Source organism: Helicoverpa armigera, chromosome 7, assembly GCF_030705265.1.
Source record: "Helicoverpa armigera isolate CAAS_96S chromosome 7, ASM3070526v1, whole genome shotgun sequence".
Taxonomy (NCBI): Eukaryota; Metazoa; Arthropoda; class Insecta; order Lepidoptera; family Noctuidae; genus Helicoverpa; species Helicoverpa armigera.
In genome coordinates, this window is record NC_087126.1 from 361,758 (window position 1) to 382,337 (window position 20,580).

The 20,580-nt window shown below is 38.1% G+C and overlaps 1 protein-coding gene across 1 annotated transcript in view; it reads left to right on the plus strand.

The window, feature by feature from the left end:
- The window catches only part of LOC126056057 (organic cation transporter protein), a 173,010-nt gene extending 152,728 nt beyond the window's left edge, over nt 1-20,282 (plus strand). The window contains exon 7 of the mRNA XM_064035533.1: nt 20,273-20,282. The gene's annotated coding sequence lies outside the window, so the exon portion shown is untranslated. The remainder of the gene's footprint in view (nt 1-20,272) is intronic.
- The last annotated feature ends 298 nt before the right edge of the window (nt 20,283-20,580 follow it).

Sequence of the window (20,580 nt, forward strand, 5' to 3'; positions counted from 1 at the left end):
GATAAGCCTGCTTTTGTGCGAACAAATGATACACGTGTCGGTAGAAAGTTCTGTGTACTAGGCCAAACTTACGAAAGTGCTGCGATTTTTGTAGGTAAATTATTTTAGTGTTCACGATCGGATTAAAATTCGTATTTCACGTAAAATATTTAAGCTTAAAATAGTGATTCATTCCTTTTAAGTATTCACATGAATACGGCGTTTCTTTTGTCGAATGTATGTTTGTAATACTGTAAAAGCTAGCTTTTAAATTAAAGAGCTCTGTAGTGTAGTCAATACTGTGTATCTTACTTCTCTTTCTTTATTTTCTACACTAATGAGCACTTCTTACTACTAATCCGTTTAGCAAGGCAGACACTAGCTATAAATTGGAAAAAGAAACGCTCCAGAAATACCTTCTAGAATCTTATTCCAGTTACATTTGTTCAACAAAAATAAAAGATTTAGCTATTTCTGTTCCAAAATTCCCATAGACTACCAAAAGTTACATGTCCGAAATCGAGTAACCCCATACTCTTCCTAACATCGTTATCACCGTTATAACATACTTAACTCAGCGAAACTAAAGATTGGCGTCCACCATCCATGTTCCCAAGTATTAAGACATCGCCGGTGCGCCACGCCACGGGCCGCACGATAAGCGCGGCCTAATGTGGCACGTCCCGCGCCCCGGACTGCGGGATGCGGGATGCGGGACTAATCCCCGGGGAGCCGCGCAATCGCTTATCGACAAATTGACGCGCTCAGCTTCTTGCGGAAGGAGATTGAAAAATTTGTATGTGATTTATTACTAGAATTGCTGAACGAACTTTTATTTACTGTAGCAAGTAGCAGTTTATTTTAAAACAATTTGAAGGCAGTTGCTTTTCCTAACAAGGTCGAACAATTTAAATTACCAACTGAAATACTTCACCATTATAATTTTAGTAAAACTAGTTATTAGCCGATAAAAAATCTATTAACTACTCCGCTAAAAGATTTATTAATCCAACCTGACTATTAAATGTTAAAAAATGAAACAGGCACAGGTACTTAACCAACTAGTTACTCGAGTAATTAGCACGTTAATAGTAACACCGTCAACAATGTTATCGGTCCTTTGTATCCATCAGAGTTCGTTACACTAGACTGCCCCCTGGGCGGGGGGAGGGGGGTGGCTGCAGACCTCCCCCTGAGGATCAAAGCCATCATCTGCATAGCGGATGAGGCCGACAGCCGAGAGCCGCCGGCTAATGAGATCAGCTCAGTTCGACGATCTCGTGAGCGTCGCCTCTCAAATCTAGTGTAAGCGCCACGGGTAACGTGTGCTGTCAGTGCTAAGCTTTATAAGTATTGCTTGTTGCTCTAATATTGTGGGTGCTTCCAGTAAAACTATAATGTTCAACTTGCGTGGTTCTTACGACAATTCCAATTCAAAAGTTCCTACCCTTTTTCAAATGTTGAATGGCGTCTATAAACTATCATTAGTTACTCGATATTACCTTCAGGCTGTCTATGATTCTAGGTGCCATATTTAACAGTATCTAACTCATAATTGTCAGAACATCCCACAACAATCACAGTAAAACCGCAATGTAAACAGACAGATATTTGTACAACAAACAATAGTTAATAGTAAATAACGTTCGATGTGGTGAACCAAGGTCGATAAATATACTCGTGGGAAATACACTCACAAATTACTAAAACTATTGCCTCATTTATATGATACGAAGTAAATATCATAAAGTATTAAATAATTGCTATATTAGTTATCTATGTATAAAGGAAGAACATGTTGGGTAATATAACAAACGCACACTCCAGTGTTATTTATTTGTAAGTATAAATGTATATTGCATATCATACATGTACTTACAGATAAAATGTTGGATCCAATTAGCAATCCTGAAAAACATTATCATCTCTTCCCAATGATGTTAGGTTCGGCTTCTAGTCTAACGGGATAAATATCAGTGTATCACATGTAGAGACTGCCTATCTAACCTCCCTTCCTCCTTCGGTACATACCCGGGCATAGGACCCCATGGTTGCCATACTCCCTGGATCGTTTGAAAGGACATACGCACCACTCTTGGTTGTATGGTTATTTTATTTCTTAGTTCTTGAAAGTTTTTTTAAGCTATAACGTTGTCACTATTTACAGACTCTATAATCTAGAAATCCATTACAACCTCATACAAGACATACCTATCTATCCTTGTAGTATTTTCCTTCACTCCGCTATCCTAACATCGTCCGAGTAAACAGCAACAGCGCTGTAAGGTCAGCAAATAAACGCGTGCTCTCTGCCTGGTCCCTTGAGACTCGCTGCTGACGGTACAGAGGTGATTCGATATTATTGTAGAGGTACATTGATTGTATCGTGTTATTGAGGTTTAATGGGATAGTACTGAGACTAGAGACGTTAGTGCCATTGGGGAGTATGATATAAGGTACAGTTGTCATTAGATATGTAAGTATTTCAGCTAGTGTAAATTACTGCATAGAATTGGAAGGCAATTTGGAGGAATAGAAACTCGCAAGAATTTAAAATTTGATAAATAAGTACCTTCTCCTTTTTCTTGACAACATAATATTACGTTACAAGATAGCATGGATGTTATTTCAGTCATGATATCAATAAATGTTTATTAGTAAATAGGTGAACTACAGCTTCCTCCATAAATCCACAGAGCCTAACACAGCAATACATGGCATTGTGTAAACGACCCATAAAGTAATGACTCAACCAACAATCCCTAATTTGGTATTCCTAGCCCGTTTTATATTCCCGTCTACGATATCGTAGACGTGCTACGATTCGCTACAACGCTACGACGCTACGACGCCGCTACGAATATGCTACGTCAATACGGTATATTATTGCTTTAAGATAAATTCCGTGCCGTTGTCGGGAATGTATATAATGTATACAATACATGTATACGGTGTATATGTATACATTTTAGTGCCTCATTTGGTCTGGAATATTAAGTGATATAGTGTTCGGAGCTGTCGTAAGTTGCAGACATTTTATCGTGCTATAATTTCGTTCTGTATTGCCATTTAAATGTAGCAATACTAGGATAGCACAAAATATGACTGGAGCTAGTAACTGTAGAATGTTTATTAGATTACACACGCTTCGTAAAACTACCTAAATTACGCATTATGACTATTTCTGAAATTTACTTCAGTACACAAAATATGTATCTACATATATAGTGTCGCACTGGTAGGAAAGGTATCTTCAAATAAAAAAGGAACATTGTCTATCTTGATTGTTGATAGGATATTGGCGATACTTATCTTATTGGTTATTCAGTCTCAGTATAATTCAAGAAAAGACAAAGTTACTACAAACAGTTACACAACAATTCACTAAGTTCTAGAACCATCGATATTACAAATAACAAAAAAAACTTTTTTCAGAATCGATTTGTCTTCGGTAATATGATGTAGCATTTCTATAGAGCTAACGTAACAAACGCACATAGAAGTAATTTGTATATTATCGTCTCGATCATACATCTTCATCACTAATGTGAATTGAATACTAACACTAAATTATGTAGACTCTCATTTATCATTCCTACCAAAATAGACTTCACCTTTAGCACTGAGCTTACACAGACAAACTATTGCTAAATTCTTATATATTTGTGCTTATATTTTACATGCGTTTTCACCCACGTCTCGAGAGAAACTAAGATAAAGTACTTACCGCATATGACATACAAGATGACAAATATGACAAAGATGTAAAGATCATGACGATTTTGATTGATATTTATCAAATAAGTTCTCAACAACATCACATCGCAAATCATTCTCTAATTTTCACGTCACATTTATGTATTTACAGATACTTCGAGAATAGAACGGAATTACCAAAAGCTCATAATTCCAAGTGCTAATAGAACCTTATTATTACGAACATAATGAATGGCCCCTTGGGTCCACAAAGCACGATAAACTGCCACGAGCCACACCCTACACAAAGTCACGAAAAAATTAAAAGCATTTGTATTTGTAGGGAATTATAGCGACACGTAATGCAGTCGCGGGTCGGGGGGCAGAAGTAGTCTATACTACTTCATTATCTACACGAAATAGCTTTCTTTTTCAATTCCATCAATTTTTATTAGGGTATTTTAGTCAGTAGTTGAAGGAGGAAATATATTTCAACGGCTTGCAAAATACTAAGTTTTGATTAAGATGTTTTCTGGGCTGAAATAAAATGATTAATTGGTTACGGAGCGACAATTAAAATATCATGCAAATCTGTACCACGATATGTACATATTTCACCGCGTCTACACTCTAGTAGGTTTAACACAACGAGTAATCCTCAGTGTTTCCACATTTTTGGATAAAACAAACATTTATTCTGCTTTAAGGTACACAGAACCGCGTGGGAACCGTGTTGTAAACGCGCGTGGTGCCACTATGTGTACTCTGCGTGAATAATGGAGCACGACGCGTGTTGTCGCGTCACGCCGCGTCACGACGCGCCCGGCGTGATTTGTTCGCCGTCACTACTACATCTGTCTTCGCCGCACGCAAATGGTCGCAAGATTTGGGTGAATATGTAAGCTTTAGCACCCTGAATAAAATTATAAATCTGTAGCTATATATTTCGACGGAAGACTCTTTTTCTTTTTTATTTACTGGCCCTTATTCGTGTAAACCTACCTTCATAGGAATTTTAGCACACACCAAACATGCACAAAGTATGTGTTCCTCACCGAAAGTACATATATATAGGTGTTGAGAATTACATAGTACAAGTAAGTGGTCACGAGACAGCAGAGATATTATGAAATATTGTATGCCTAGAAACGAGTACCCTTGTTTACAAATTTCAAATCAACCTATTACTTCAATACTGCCGACATTGACTAACAACTATAACTACCTTGATACCTTGTATTTATACCCCTACAGCTCACCTTTCCTTACTAAAATTCTTCAAGAGATTACTTCTCTAGCAAGTAGCGAGGCACGACACGCGTGCTCACCGCTCGATGTAAATGAGCGCTGAATGACGAAGCGCCGTCATTTGTGTCGCTTGTTCACGGATTTATCAACACTAACTATATACAACTACATTTTTAACCAAATAAATTGCAAGCCGGTTCCGAAGCTCCTACATTATTTCTGTGGAGACAGAAATATCGCGCTCATAAATATTCCGTTCGGTTCTAAAATTGTGACTTTATTACATGGAATAAAGTATGCAGACAGAATTTTATTTTAATAAAATATGAAAGCTCCAACAAGTTTATGTCTTTATCAGTAAATAGCTTTTTAAATGGAGGCATTGAGTTCACATGACTGCTGGCACTAAGCCGGAGTCACTCAGCGAACAAAGAACTTTGCATCATCGCATAAATCTTAAATTATGAAACTTACAGTTGAAATTTTATCTCACAAATAACAACACGAGCAAACTTTTCCTTATTATAATGTGCAGGGTAAATATCTAATGCGGGCACATTTCCCGGGGGAGCCGACAATCGCGGGCCATCGCGCAAATCCCGGAAACCGGGATCAAGGAACGTCCCTTTTTAGGCCTCGCTAACTTACACGTGGTAGTGTGGGTGAATACATACACGTATATGTGTATGTGTACCTATATGGTACCTACATGTGTGTGTGTTTCGATCCTCCACGTCTCAAGGGAATAGCTAAATTCCAGCGATAGTGACTTGTATGTCACGTTGTGGTATTATAACTTCGTTGACGAAATATTAACGAATTCCGAAAGTAATTTCACAAAAGGAAAATTATTGTTATGAAATTGTTGTGGGAAATTTTTGTTAGTCATGTTACGTGCGAATTTGTGTTCGCTAACTTTATTGGTTGAGGAAAAAAGTTACTTATCATGGATTATGTTTTGGACTCAGACTTTAATATCTTACAGCCATTAAAACTACACTCATATAATTATTATTTTTATTTATTTTATTACATTATTTTACCCGATAAAAGGAGATAAAAAGTTGGTCACCCCTGAGCTTCTCCTTCTCCACAAAAATATAACAACGATAGTTTTCACAGATATGAGCAAGAGATAAGACAAAAGTTCGTCAAGTCCCGCCTGGCTTTTTCTAGTTGCCGCAAATCATTATCCTTGGAGTGGTGTCGTGCCGGGCGCATCGGCGCGCGCTCGATAAACACGCAACCCGCGCAAACATTACTAGCTACTTATACCTCTACACTTACATTTTATGAACGATTCACCCTTATTTAGGAAGCAACAAATAAATTCCTTTTACACGGTAAACAACGCTGTTGTTTCGCTGGCTCCCACTTTAATATTAAACGGCAGATATCTGAGAACGCAAATACCAAACTCGTAAATTGTATGCCGCGTACATGCGAACTAGTGACGTCAATATCTATTGCAAATAATAACGATGACATTGTAGGTATCTATGGTGCGTATAGCTTATGCTTTTAATAACAGGAGACAATAATGAATGACTGCTGCGTTCAGAACCAGATAAACAAGACGCATCACATACACTATCTATCATTCTTATCTTCAGTACCTCCCCCCACCCACCACCTATATTACCTAAATACGCTATATAAAATACATTTAAGAAAAATATCACAATTCAATAAATATGTAAAACGGAACGCGCTCCATTTGTACAGATTGAACCATTTATCAGTGTATCACTTCATTCGACAGTCAATCGATTGACATTCAAACGTAATGCGCCTGAATAATATATCAATATGCAGGCACAGGTGGCCGTGTCGCTAATTGGAAATCAATTGAAAAATCCAGCGTGTCGGCGCGCGCTCGACCGCCGCGCGGAGCGGCTCGCGTGTCGACCGCCCTAGCTCGCTCCGACATGCGACACACCACGCTGTGTACCTAAACACTATTATTTTAATGAGCAAACCACAATGCTTAAACTATTTATGTTGTGTACTTGTTCAACAGTGTCTCAACTCCGTAACTTTAAGTTTTATTACTTCGGAAGTATAACTGATTTTAATGGAATTTGTAACTAAGAAAACCTTGGGGGATTAGCTCGCTTTCCTGGAAGATTATACTCAGTTGCTTTTGTAGTTCATTAAGGAGAAAATACAGAGAAAATATGCAGGTAACTTGAATCTTATTAAGGTATACTGTGTTGGCAGGTGTTTGTAAATCCGCTGTACATAATTCACAGATTTCGGTGTAGCTATCTAGTGAGCTATGTAGCCTAGATTCCGTCAGCTATGGCAGCGATGTACCGCATCTCATTATTTTGTACCACATAAAACATTTGTACCGTTATGAAAATTTTTGGTATGCAGGTTTTAGCGTTGCGGAATATTTTAGGGTTGAGCTAAATTCTGTCTATAAATACCTTGGTAGATAGAAGGGTATTTTAAGGCAGCGCGGCGAAATTTTAGTGAGGCTAATAACGCAGTGCAGTGTTCATAAAGCGTATGACGGATGGCAGTAACGCGGCTGACGTGACGGTATCGTGCGGCGTCGTGCGGCGGTCGCGTGCGTCACGTGTCGCCGGTCCGGCTCATGTCAGCAATGACAATGTTCCAGTATTCCAAAAGGCACGCAATACTAACGAATTTTTTGTTCGCAATAAGGAAAATATATTGCCCGTTTGTTGTTTCTGAATATTCCCTTTCAAGTTTTGTTTGAATGTTGTTTCGTTGGATTCGTTTTGCCCAACTTTTATGATTGTTTTTATTAAGGTTCCGCAGTTAAATGCTGAAAACGAAACTTGTAAATTGCCTGTAGGGACGGGAACCACAGTTTTATTAGAGTACATAGGTACATTTACACAATCTACTGTGAAGTAATGATAACATGTTTTCAAACTATTTAAGCAACAAAAGTAGATAAGGTAGTCAACTAATCAACAAAAATCAACATGTCACTACTTTGTGAATCAAAATGCTTTAATGAGGCACATCCAAAATCAAAGCAGACAGACAATTAGCAAAGGACACAGCTCTGATATACGGAACCACACAACGACACATAGTTGTTTGTTTTGAACGTTAGGATATTTTTGTACGTCTCTTTTGTAAGATAAAATATTTGGCTTTATAGGAGTTTGTTTAAAAATCCGATTAATCTGGAAGCTTCTGTCGGGAGTAGTAATCGCAGTTCTGTAACAAAGCCACGGCTTGAGCCCGCGGCTACCTCGTAAACCTTTTGACGTAGTTTCAGTACTGCTGAAAGGTGGATTAGCATTTTGTTTTTGATTAACTATATCAGTGTCTTAAAGAAACTGACTTGTGAAAAGATTAAAGTGGAGTTTAAAATGTTTAGTATTTTTTATACATCGTTGGTCGTATATTATCTCGCTTGAAAGTATTTTTGAGTGTTATTTCTCTGACAGTACTACAGATATAAATTAACATGTAATCTATGTGAAGGTAGTAGATTTCTGACTTGCAAAATTTAATATTTTGAGAAACTTTACCTCACATACATTACAGATCACGTTATGCTCTTATTTAAATCTGTCTATTAACCCATTACATTTAAAATTTTACTAAAGAAAACTCTCAAACCTTTACAAAACGACGTACAATTTAACCAGTAGGTCTGTACCAGCATTATAAAGGCAGGTTTCCTCCCGGTACAGTCGAGCACACGAGCGGGCTGCGCGTCCAGTCGCGAACACAACTGTCGCCGGGGCCTGACTTCATCCGAACAAGTAATAGGGACTTCAACTTTTTCTCCTCTAGAAATTGTAGTTAAACAATTTAATTAGATGTATAATTTATTTTAATATTTATGGAGTTGGTTTCTGAGTGACATAATACATATTAAAGTAACTTTAGATTTTGTACTCATTACGCTATTATATTTTAAACGGTCCTATTAACCCATTACAAGACTTCATCTTTTGTTAAAGAAAAATAAAATCCTTTATAAAATTTCAGCCAGGTTTCTTCCCGGAACAGTCGCGTACACGAGCGGGCTGCGAGCACAACTGTCGCCGGGGACTGACTCCATCCGAACAAGTAATAGGGACTTAAACTTTCTCTCCGCGCCTCTATTAACTCGCCCAACTGGCTCACTTGTTAGCTAAAAGGATTCATTTTATTTACTTTATGTAGCTAGAAATTGAAGAAAAAAGTTATTTTAATAAGTACCTCTATTTTATATACAAGTTATTTATAACATAGCTGAAAAAATAAGGTAATACTAATCTCGCAATAAAAGAGAGAATAGTACAAAAACTCGCGAAATAGATCAAACATAAGTGAACATACAACCTTTTATATGAACAATTGAACGTCAGAAGGAAAACAAAAGGGAATCCAACTTGAGGTTAAGTGGTCTGCGGGTATTTTTAGCTAAGTACGCATATTGGATATTGTCGGTTATCCAAAGGCTTTACCGGTGAACTGCAGTGAATAACAATACTGAACTATCTAACAATAATGATGGTGCATGATTGTACGTAAAATAATAGAGTCTGTCAATATCAAACCATTTTTGTAGAGTTCGAGAATATTTTCATCAATTGGGTGGAAATGTTCAAGATTTGCCTTTTCAGTCTGTATTTACATAAAGTTGATTATTTCAAAGTATAATATAGAAACTGATCCGATGAAATCCATTACCATGTTATAGCTGTAACAGTTGAGATCAAAGAACAAACTTTGTAGCTTTTAATGAATATTTTTACATATTCTTACAACTTCAAAGGCTAAAATCTTATATTCAGTTAGCAAGCACTTTATCTAAAGTTGTTAAGTAATTCGGTTTGTATCACAAGTTACGGGAATTACTGAAAGATCCATCACTGCGCTATCGTGTTACGTAATCGCCAAACATGATAACAGTTTATCGAGAGAGTATTACTAGCGCACATGTAGTGCTGAGCCCCGCATCCCGCGCCGCGCCGCTCCGAGCATCACACACCTAACAAATGAAGCAATTACTGCGAGCCGCCCATCCGCTCAGCCGTGACGACGTACAACGCTCGTCCGTCAACAATAAATCAATAGTTTCACAAAAGAAACGCCGCTATGGACGTCGCTCAAAAGTAAAAATTGCAATGAAAACTGTAGTGAGCGGCAGCAGAGGCGCGCGACGCACGTGGCGCCCGACCGATCGATACTACGTGCGACAACTGTTGCGCTAGTCCGCGCTCTCGCTCGCACGCAGCGGGAAAGCTGAGCCAGAGAGGGACGGAGCGAAGGACTCCAGAACAAGCTCATAGCGCAAAACTCACGCACCACATCTGCCATCTCAGTTGCGGGGCGCGGCACGGCACGCGTGCGAGCGGGAGGCAGGATGCGGCATCGCATGCTCCTAAAACGTCACAAAGGAGGTCGGCGATGAATAACAATGCGGACTGCGGAATGATGTCCTGAGCGAGGAGCGGCCGACGCCACGCCACGCCACACCACGCCACGACACGACACGACACGACACGCCACGCGAACGATACGATAACTCGACGGTTATTAATAACCGGTCATGTTATCGGCTCCACACAAATAATCGACTCGCTCACCCTGTAATTATCGTTCAGTTCATCATTAATACTGTACGAGTTTCAATAAAGTTCGGAAATCTATTCCGATTTTACAAAGTTAACTTTAAAATAAGATATATTAGCGCCAATTAGGCTAATTTCGTGACTCAGGAAGTGAAAGGAAAAGTCATCGTGAAGTATCGACTACGGAAGTTTCCTGAAAGATACGTAAAGATATACAACTATAGATTTACATGGTTCACTGCGATACTTACAAAACTGCTGGTCATTCTCTTTAGATTTCCATTTTGATTTACGACGGTGGCGCATCTAAATGTTACGGCTAGACAGTTGCTCTACATGCCAAACATGAGCCACTTATGTAGTGAAATATATTCTCGCATACCAATTACATAGCATGTGTTATATATAATTAGGTACACAGTTTCACAATTTCTTTCGTTTGGTAATTTCAGGAATGTCTGAGAACAATTTTAAGTTCTAAGTACCTAAATAATCAATTATGTACACACTACGCTAAAGGGTTATTTAGATTCAATACTTTAATAGGTGTGCAGATGAAAACATGTAGGAATGTTCAAAGATAAAGGTATTCCTACATCGGAAGTAACACTGCAGAACATTGTCGCAGGTATTCCCTGGGTCTACCGGTCTGGGTCAATTAGTACACCTACATGAGAAGGCCGTACGAGACGGTAACGACAGTTTGACGGTCCTTATCGAGCAATTACTGCCGCATCCTGAGCGAACCCGCGGCAAAACCTACAGTCTCCTCTAATTATGAGGTTTTCTTGCTTTTAATTAAACTCCCTTAATGCTCCCACCGGGGATTTTACTCCTGTTTTGTATAACTATCCCGCTTTAATTTGAAATACTCTGCAAATATACAACGTTTTATTAAAATAGAACGAAATATTCTTTCTGTTTCAGTTTGGAGCTGAAATTCAGCAACCGCAATTACAAACTTGGAATTATTCAGGCAATCAACTATTTTAGAGCACAATTTTGAACGAGAATTGAATGTAATCAACTCGTTTGTATTCTCTACGTTTTATTTCACATTTAACATTTACGTTACATTTCAATAAAAATCTATTACATATAAAATGGGATTCGCAAACCCCGCGTAGGGAACGCGACCGATTCAATACCTACGCCAATATTACTGTAAAAAGAAATTTCCTTTTCAGCAGCAAATTAAAAACGTTAGCAAAATGGCGGCCAACAAAGGGGTATTTGTGAATAAATTAAAAGTCATTGAAAGCAATTGTATAATGACAGGAGCCGCGCAGCATATTAAATGGCATGCGCCGTACATTTGCATAACACGCCGCTTTAATGGCCACGCCAATACTTGGGGGGATTATTATCGTTGTAATTAACTAACGTACTTCATTATAAGACTTTTGCGGTAAGGAAAAACACGTTCAAACTATACATTTATAATTGCTGGTCCTGACTTGCTGAGTCATCAAAACAAAGCCTATATAACGTGATCGTGCTACATAACGTTTCTGAACTAGTAAAAGAATTGATACTATAATGAGACATTCAATTATTAAAGTTAGGTACATTTTCCAACTATAAAACATAACACGATGTACGGATACGAAAGATCTTCAACAAGATACCACACAGCAAGAAACCCTACGCATCGTCCATAATGGGCAGTAATGCAATCGCTCAATCATCCGCTCACGCAAGGTGACGTCATCTATTGTCTCTGCCTGTATATACGGCCAGCAATAAATATACTCCGCACTGGCCGCCATTACAACTAAATCTTCGTTAGCCTTTTGTTTCAACTCCGCGTGTCCCGCCGCTGACGATGAAAAACTACGCCTTTTGTTCACTACTATTTATTTAAACTTTTCTACAAGTAGACTTTATAGGCGAGAAATTTTGGATTTTGATTCAGTTTTTTGTGAGTTTTTTCCAAAAATGGATGTTGTATACTTGATCATCGCCGTCAATTTCGAAACAAAGAACAGAATACTTTAAAGAAGTTATAGATCCTTAGAAGTTAACGCCAAGTTTTAATGGGCCATTAACATAATACCAGTAATGAATACAACGCAGCACTTAAAGCTAAATAAAATATTCAACACACACACGTAAGAGTACCGACATTATACATGAACACGGTAAAACATTGTCCCATTTCACATGAGGAAGTTTCCAGCGAAGCCGAGCGACACTACATTTAATATTGAACTCGGCCGGCACACACTAACTGATTTACTGAATATTTAAATTAAAGCGAGTCGCTTTGCCGCGCGTTATAAGTTTCGGTGCAAAAGTTAAATTGCTCACGCTAAATAAACTGGCGCGTGTTCCGGTGTGCGCCCGGACTTATTTGTACAAACCGCAGTCGCCCGCGCCTCGCCCAACACAATGCAACTAATTTAAATGCACGTGAAATAATTCCGCCTGGAAAAGCTAATTTAATTGTGTTCCCGGATTTCACACGAAACTGTCTTTGTGCTTTGTAAAGCCTTCATTGCTGTGAAAAGTTTTAGTAAAATGTGGCGCGCCGCTCTCACGCCGCCCACGACATTATTGTACGTTCAGTAAAGTTTATATCAATTTGGGGTAATCTTACACAATTATGGTAATGACTGAAATCAACTAGTTACGCGTGTAACTAATCGCACGACATTCGGGTCAAGGTGAAGACGCTTACAAGGTGGACTACTTGTACAGTTTCACGTTCACAACGCGAAACTGCTTCGCTCGGCCTTGATGTAAATTGATGTGGAGCTGTCAGGCGCAGGCCGCGGCTCCCAGCAGCACTCACTGCAGCAATATATCTGCAATATTGCCTCGCAGGGAGTATATCTGCGTCGCCGCAACATCGCAACTACGCCGCGGCACGCAACTCAATAGTTACGCAAATTCTCCGCGAAAGCATTATCAAAATTCCACGACATTCCTTTGAAGGACGAATTACTTAGCTAGCAGTTAATTTAATGAAACCCCTATCTGTTTGTATCAAAGGACACAAGAAAGGGATTTTGTTGAAAACGGTACAGAGTGTAGTGTCACGTATGTATGTATGTGTGTATATGTACGTGTACGGGAAATGGGTTAATGGAATGTGGGGTTGATTTCTCAAGTCATTGTGTTTCTTCGAAATACTTTTAAGATAGCTACTTTCGGAAACATTCAAAGCCAAGCTTAAATAAAGCTAATTTGCGATTGAAAAAAGAACTACAAAACTGCACATCGTAACTAAGTTATAAAGTGTAAGATAGACTCCAAAATAGTGTTCTTAGGCCTAATATAATTTAATCGTAAACCCAGCCATCCCTGTGCACATATTCAAATGTCGGGTCATCTATACGTCATAGAGTGGCATCGTTTAGCCTATAACGCGACTATCACGCGGGTCGGACTACATAATTCATGGACCAATCCGGACTTAATTAAATCGATTGTCCTCAGGTGGCTCTTACGAGAGACAAGGTCGGGACACTCGGCTAAATGTGGCTTCACCGCTACTTGCCGTAGTCGGCTATTTGTTTTTGTTGCTATATTGGGTTCTGTATCGATTGGAACTCGATTACAGTTGGACGAGATTATTTAATTCTATATTGTTGTAATTGCTTATTGGATTGTACATAGTAAAATGGTAACAATACAATCGTAATTTATCCTAGAAAAAGAAAACTTGATCCCACGTTGCGTTGCTGAAACAAGTTGTACAAGCTCATGAATTAGTAAGCAACAATATGCAGTACATCTTCAGCCACTACGTATTTTCCAAAACGCCCCTTATACTGCAGCACGAGACTGTAAAGGTAGTGCGCAACAAGAGCAAGCTTGCTCGAACAAAAAGCGTAGTGCACACGACGCGGTGCCAACAACATCTACATCTAGACAAAGGCTTGGCAATTAAGAAAAAAACTGTTTGGCAAATGCGCGCATAGAGGCTGCCAGAGGCGCCAGCCAAGCGGCCTATTATGCCAAAAGCCACGCACCACTCCGGCCTTATTTTAGGACGCTAGAAGCACTGTTTAATATTCCCCCTATGTTGTATATCTAGCTTATATCCTACTCTGTATAACATTAGGCAATATTTCTCCTTAAGTGCAAAGGGCTTATGTACACTCTACGTGATATACTTATACGACCTTTTGACACGTGACGGTAGACGGGCAGTGATGAAAACATTTCTCGCTTTGTGTGGACGTTTCGGGTCAATTTACATTGATGTATTGACATGTTTGTCTGTTTTACTTTAATTCCGTTAATGCGTTGGTGACACAGTGACCTTTTGATTATGTACTTTGATAACATTACGCGTTTCAATGTGTAAACATGAAAAGAAGAGTCTTTCGTATAACCTAAAGAAGACATTTCTTTGTAATGGTCTAAAATTATCTGAGAACATCTTATGTCTTAACTAATCAATCTTGTATGCGAGAATAAATGATCAAGCGAAGCAATTTCGCAGCCTCGTTCAACCAACCAGGTAAATATTCAAAGGGCGTAACCGACACTGGCACAATTTGCATGTGTGAGTGTAGTTTGAGGACGTGAAGCCTATGAAATGTTCAGTTACACCATCAATTATAAGTTGACCCCTGCATTGTTCACTCGAGACTGGACTGCAGAGAGCTGGCCATTTCTCAAGATGTCAGGGTAAACTGGACGTTTGACACGAACCGGCTAAGTTTAGAGCTGGCGCAGTTCACAATAATGTGTCAAACGAGATTATACAACAAATAACACGGAAGGTACAGTTTTAAGTGAGATTGGCTTACTTGACTATGATAATGCAATGTGAGGCTTCTTTTACGCAATATTTTTGTTTGTCATGGCCACTGTTGGATTCAAGAGCCTAAATATCAGCAATTGAAATTTATGGAATTATTGGAGAACAATGATAATGTAAAGAGATCATCGACCCTATCAAGAACTCGAAGAATTTATCCGCATTGTGATTAAACGGGTTAAGACAAAACTTTAATCTGTCTGCAGTCTCTTTGGGTTAACATCCTTTCAATAAAGATTAGAAATCGCGACGGTTTTCCTAAATCACTGAGATTCTCAAAATAGCTGAATTTTCCCAAAGCAGTTAAGGTATAAATGTAGGAACGAAATCTAATGTATAAACTACATTATACTTAACTTAAAATTGTTGGAGAATATAGTAATGATTGGAGAAAGTGCAAAGTAAGAATAGTTCTTAGAATCTTTTTCTATTGTTTTACTTAGCTTGCAAGTTTAGCGTGGGTAGAACTTTAATAAGACATATTATGAGGCGCCTGCGCCCACGCATGACTCACGCTCTGATTGAAATATAATAATAAGGACAGGGTTTCCTTTTTCACTGAGTTTTCATTTTCTCATTTAACTTGAAGATTCAGTTAAATAATCTGCACAACATTGTACGATTTTCTACGAATCTGTTAGACAGCAATCTATGCCAATCTATGCCTGCGACGTGAATTACTCTCTGAGTCATGAAAAGATCTCAGTATAAAATATATTTTTACCAATTTATGGCCTGACACTTTACTGAATTTTGTATTTCAACGCTATTAAACAAAAATTCATATTAATGCATGCGAAGTGTGTAAAGTGTACTGAATAAAAGAGTAAAGTATTTATGATGCTATAATGTTATCGCGCGGTTTGTTTTAAATAGATACAGACAAAGTATTTTCTAGGAATACTTAGTGTTTGTAATTAAGCCGCTATCAGCTATCAACCATAAACTATTAACCACTCACATTGAAATGATTGCAATAAACATTTCCAAATATAAAGTAAAATGTAACACATAACGACGAAAATCTGGGAAAACGAGGACAAAACAGAGGTATTTTCTATTTCAGGATTAAATGAAAACTGGATGACAACGAAGAAATCGTCCAAATCGAATTAGAGTGAAACAAGAGCCTGTACGTGAACACAATATGTTTGGGAAGCAAACACCCCACTCAGCTAGCGGCTCATCCAGTTATCCCAAACTACACCCACCACGTGTCCGAAGCAGACTAGCGAGGTTTATGATGATGATCTCGCCAACAGAGGCTCGTAGCGATAAGATGAATACATTAGGTCTATGATACAGAATGAATAGTTAATAATCCCGAACATGAGTCAGAAAAACGTAGATGGAGTATTTACTGTAATGCCTTACAGTTGCCGGGCGGGGGCTGTGCGCAGGCGCGCTGCGGTGCGGCTGGGCGAGGGGCGCGGGTAGGAAGGAAGGCGATAATAAAATAAGGAGCACCGTCGCCGCCCCCCCTCCCGCCGCGCCAGCCCCCGCGCTCGCCCCTCGCGCCGCCACACCCGAGCCACTGAATCAGATACTACACGACTTACTAATCATGGATCTTGTAATTCCAACATTTAGGGCCGATAGTGACTTGTGCCTTCGGACCGACTTTACGTCGACCTATCGACTCCCTTTGTTAAATCGTTACATTGTCTCTAGGGTGGGTAACAATAAAGAAGGGGTGTTGCCTAATGGCTGTCAGACCACGCGGTCACAGAAGACTTAGACAAAAATGAATGCCTACTTATTGAAGTATCCTACTTAACATACCAGCTTGCCTGCGACCCGGAATAACAAGATTATGAGGCATCGACCTAATAATTAGCGAGTAAGCTCATCAGAATCTCGGTTCGACCCGAAACGTTATTAAAAAAATAACTTTTAAATGGTTTGTCGTTTAACCCCGTTTAGCCTTTGTGTTGGTTGAATTTATTTAACATTGTGTTGTGTCCGCTCGGGAAGGAAACATTAATTACAAATGTTCGCAGCGACGGCGACGGCATGAAGCTCTTTCATCCGCCGTCGACTTACATCGGAAACTTTCCGGATCATCATTTTTATTTCATTGTTAGCGAGCGAGCTCTGTTATTTCATCGCGACATACCTACGTATAACATTTTCATTTTATACGTGAAGGAAATCGATCTTTTGAGCAAAAGTCATTAATAAATGCATACCAATTTATGATTATCAGAAACGAAACCAGTAGTAAAATAGAAAGGCTATCTATTACCTAAAATTTTAGAGAAATTAACCAGAAATATGCCTAAAACGAACATCGGAAAAGCTCACGTATTTAATATTGACGAGCATTTTCCGAGAAAAGACAAAATATATTTTTCGCAAGGTTCTTACAAAGTCAATATCAGTCTTCAAGGACTCTGCCGATTCGTCCCTCTGAATATTAAAGCGGTCCTTCATAACAAAATAAACTCAGGATATTGTTTTTACATAAATGCATAAGTTTAGACTTTCACATTTTATTTTAAAAGTCTTGCTCATTTTCTCACGTTGGTTTTCCAATTTATCGAAATAGTCTTTTTATTGAGGCATCAGACCCTTCAGGAAAGATGAATATCTTGTTATATTATTTTTATAAACCATGTCACACGGTGTCCACTAATTCATTTTTCAGACTTCATTTTCTTTCAGAAACTAATAACTCAATAGAAAGTTGGTGAAAAACAAGATTATAGATGCATCACCCCATCTGACCGAGTTAGCGCCAGGAACCACGCTAAACTAATATCACGTTGGCGAAGTGAGGAAGTTGAGGAATATAGTGAAAAGCCTCCACTGTGCACACAGCCTATTTGTGCCAGGAAATAGGCTGAAAAGGTTACAGCGAATAGGTGAGCCGAAAGAGTTTGTAAAGGCTTACTGAGTGCTTATAACGTAACTTTAAATTGGAACCAGAATAAAATAAGCCAATTTGGGAAGCCTGGTTGAAAGTTGACAAAGTACTAGACCTGATTTTTTGATCATTGAAAGTTTATAAAGGGAAGTTATTTGATATCTTTTTCGAAAGTTCAATTTTTTTTTCGATATTCATTGCATAATTTTACCATCCTTAAGTTAACTACTTACAATTAAATTTTATCGTTCAAGTTGTTGTAACTCAAAAGAAGTCTAAACACGAAGGCAATAGAAAAATTCGTGTTCGTTTAACAAAGCAACAGATATCTTGTAAATATTCAGCAACAATTTGCAATATGACGTGACAATCACCGGCCGGGGACCGTTCCCGAACAATATCGTTTTACAAAAATATCTCAAACTGCTTCACAGCGCAATGGGAATTTAGTGAGCTCTTTCAATGTACTAGTGAAGTTCTCTCTAGGCAAAGATTCTTTCTGAAATATTTAGGTACATTTGATTTTCAAAAGATTTTTAAGGCAAATTCACAAAAATGCCGCATCATCATTAAAAGATGTTAGTATAAAAGCGTGTTAATTTTCCTTAAATCATTAACCCAAAATATTTTAGGCTAAACAGCCGAAATTAGAGCCCCATTCATCGCAAAGCTTTTAACTCATTTTGCTTCTCCGTGAATTTTCAGTAATTTCCTCCGCGATGGAATTAAAAGGATAAAGCTGTAATCTGTTGATATTGAAGCAGCACGAGCAAGCAGCGCTGACTGCTAAATCTGTGCATTTAATGCTTTTACTGCAGAATCGGAGCGGAATGTAAAGCAGGCACTCCGCGCTCGTGTAAAGACCAAAAATGAAATATTGCTCAATAAATGGATCGTTCAGTCTGCACACGTATTTTTTAAAAGATTCTGCTATAAAATTAAACTCATATATTTGACATTACGGGTATTTTCCTTATGGGTTGTAAGTACTAACGTATTGCATAAATATAGCAACATGTATTGCGGGATTACTGTTGCACAAAAATAAATATAACCTTGTCAAAATGCGCCTATAAATCAGAATATAATAAGAAAACAAGTGAGAATAATAATGTTTTAACAAAATACTGAGCACGTGCAACATGATATTTTTTCCAGAAATTACGTTTTGAGTTAGAAGACGCCCAACGAGCGCGTGCCGGCTTCTCAGAAGCGCTTATTATTATTCTTTAAAAGTAAAGAAAGAGCGTGCTTTTGTATATGAAAACGTTTCCCGGGAAATATTTGCATACTTGCCATGAAAATAATAGATGCGTAATAATGTAAAGTAATAGACTGCTCTTTTGTGCTGACGACAAATTAAAATAAAGTTTAAATAACTTAACAGCATTCCAAACGTGCTTTAAGATGGGAAAACATGGTGCAATGAAACAAGAATGAACAGGAATAAGTTAATAACTGTTCATGTTTGCTAAAATAAAAGCATGTAGGTAATATAAGTTATGTATGAAATTCTCGGCCCAAAGAAAGCAATAAGTAAGCTTAAACTGTCTAGTTACTGACAGGAGGACTGATAGATGACTTTGCAACCATGATATGATACCGAAAGTTTTACATTATTGTCTTATAAGTAAATACATAAATCTTCACCAATAAAAGGTGAAACAATCTAATATCAGAGTGACGTGTAAACATGTACAGAACAAATGTTTTCATAAAGCTTAGGTAAATATAGTAAAACTTTTGTAATATTCTACCAAAATAATACTGAAACATAGAGGTATAAAGTTTATTCTGAAATCGCAGTAACGAGCAAAACCACATGAATCACGTCCATATTTTAAACATAATTCAGTTTAATCAAAAACGCACCGCCGAGCCCGAAAACTCATTCCAGTTAACTAGTTAAATGGAATACTGAAATAATTAATATTCACCGCGGCTCCGCTTGCAATTACTGCGAGTATTAGCATACGTGGCGTATCAGTTGTCCATCAGTCGCCCACTGGTGGACAGTGTTCATTAGAGTTGTTACACATTTAGGGTGTGTTTCCGTGAATGCGTCATTTGTATTGTGTTGTGTAGCCAATGTGTTATGTGTGTCATCGCTTGCATACTCAATTGTGCAGGATTTAGTATGCGGAGTAATTGCAGTGTAATCTACATCACAAAGTGTAATTATAGAGCGATCAAACTGCCTGGCTTAATTATGTAGGCAAAAGGAACTGAAATATCGTTAACAAACTCACAATAAATTATGTAGATTATTTACAATTTTTTTTTAATGATTTCGTTTTAATCTATTTTTTAAGAAAGAAAATTATATTCGTCTAAAACTTGTCATTGCAAAAAAAACTGTTGTGTAAGTTATTAACTCTTTAAAAACTAATCTAACCATTTAAAAGATAATTTCATCCACTGCTTCTTAATAAAATTCTTACAGCTTTATTTTGATTATAATT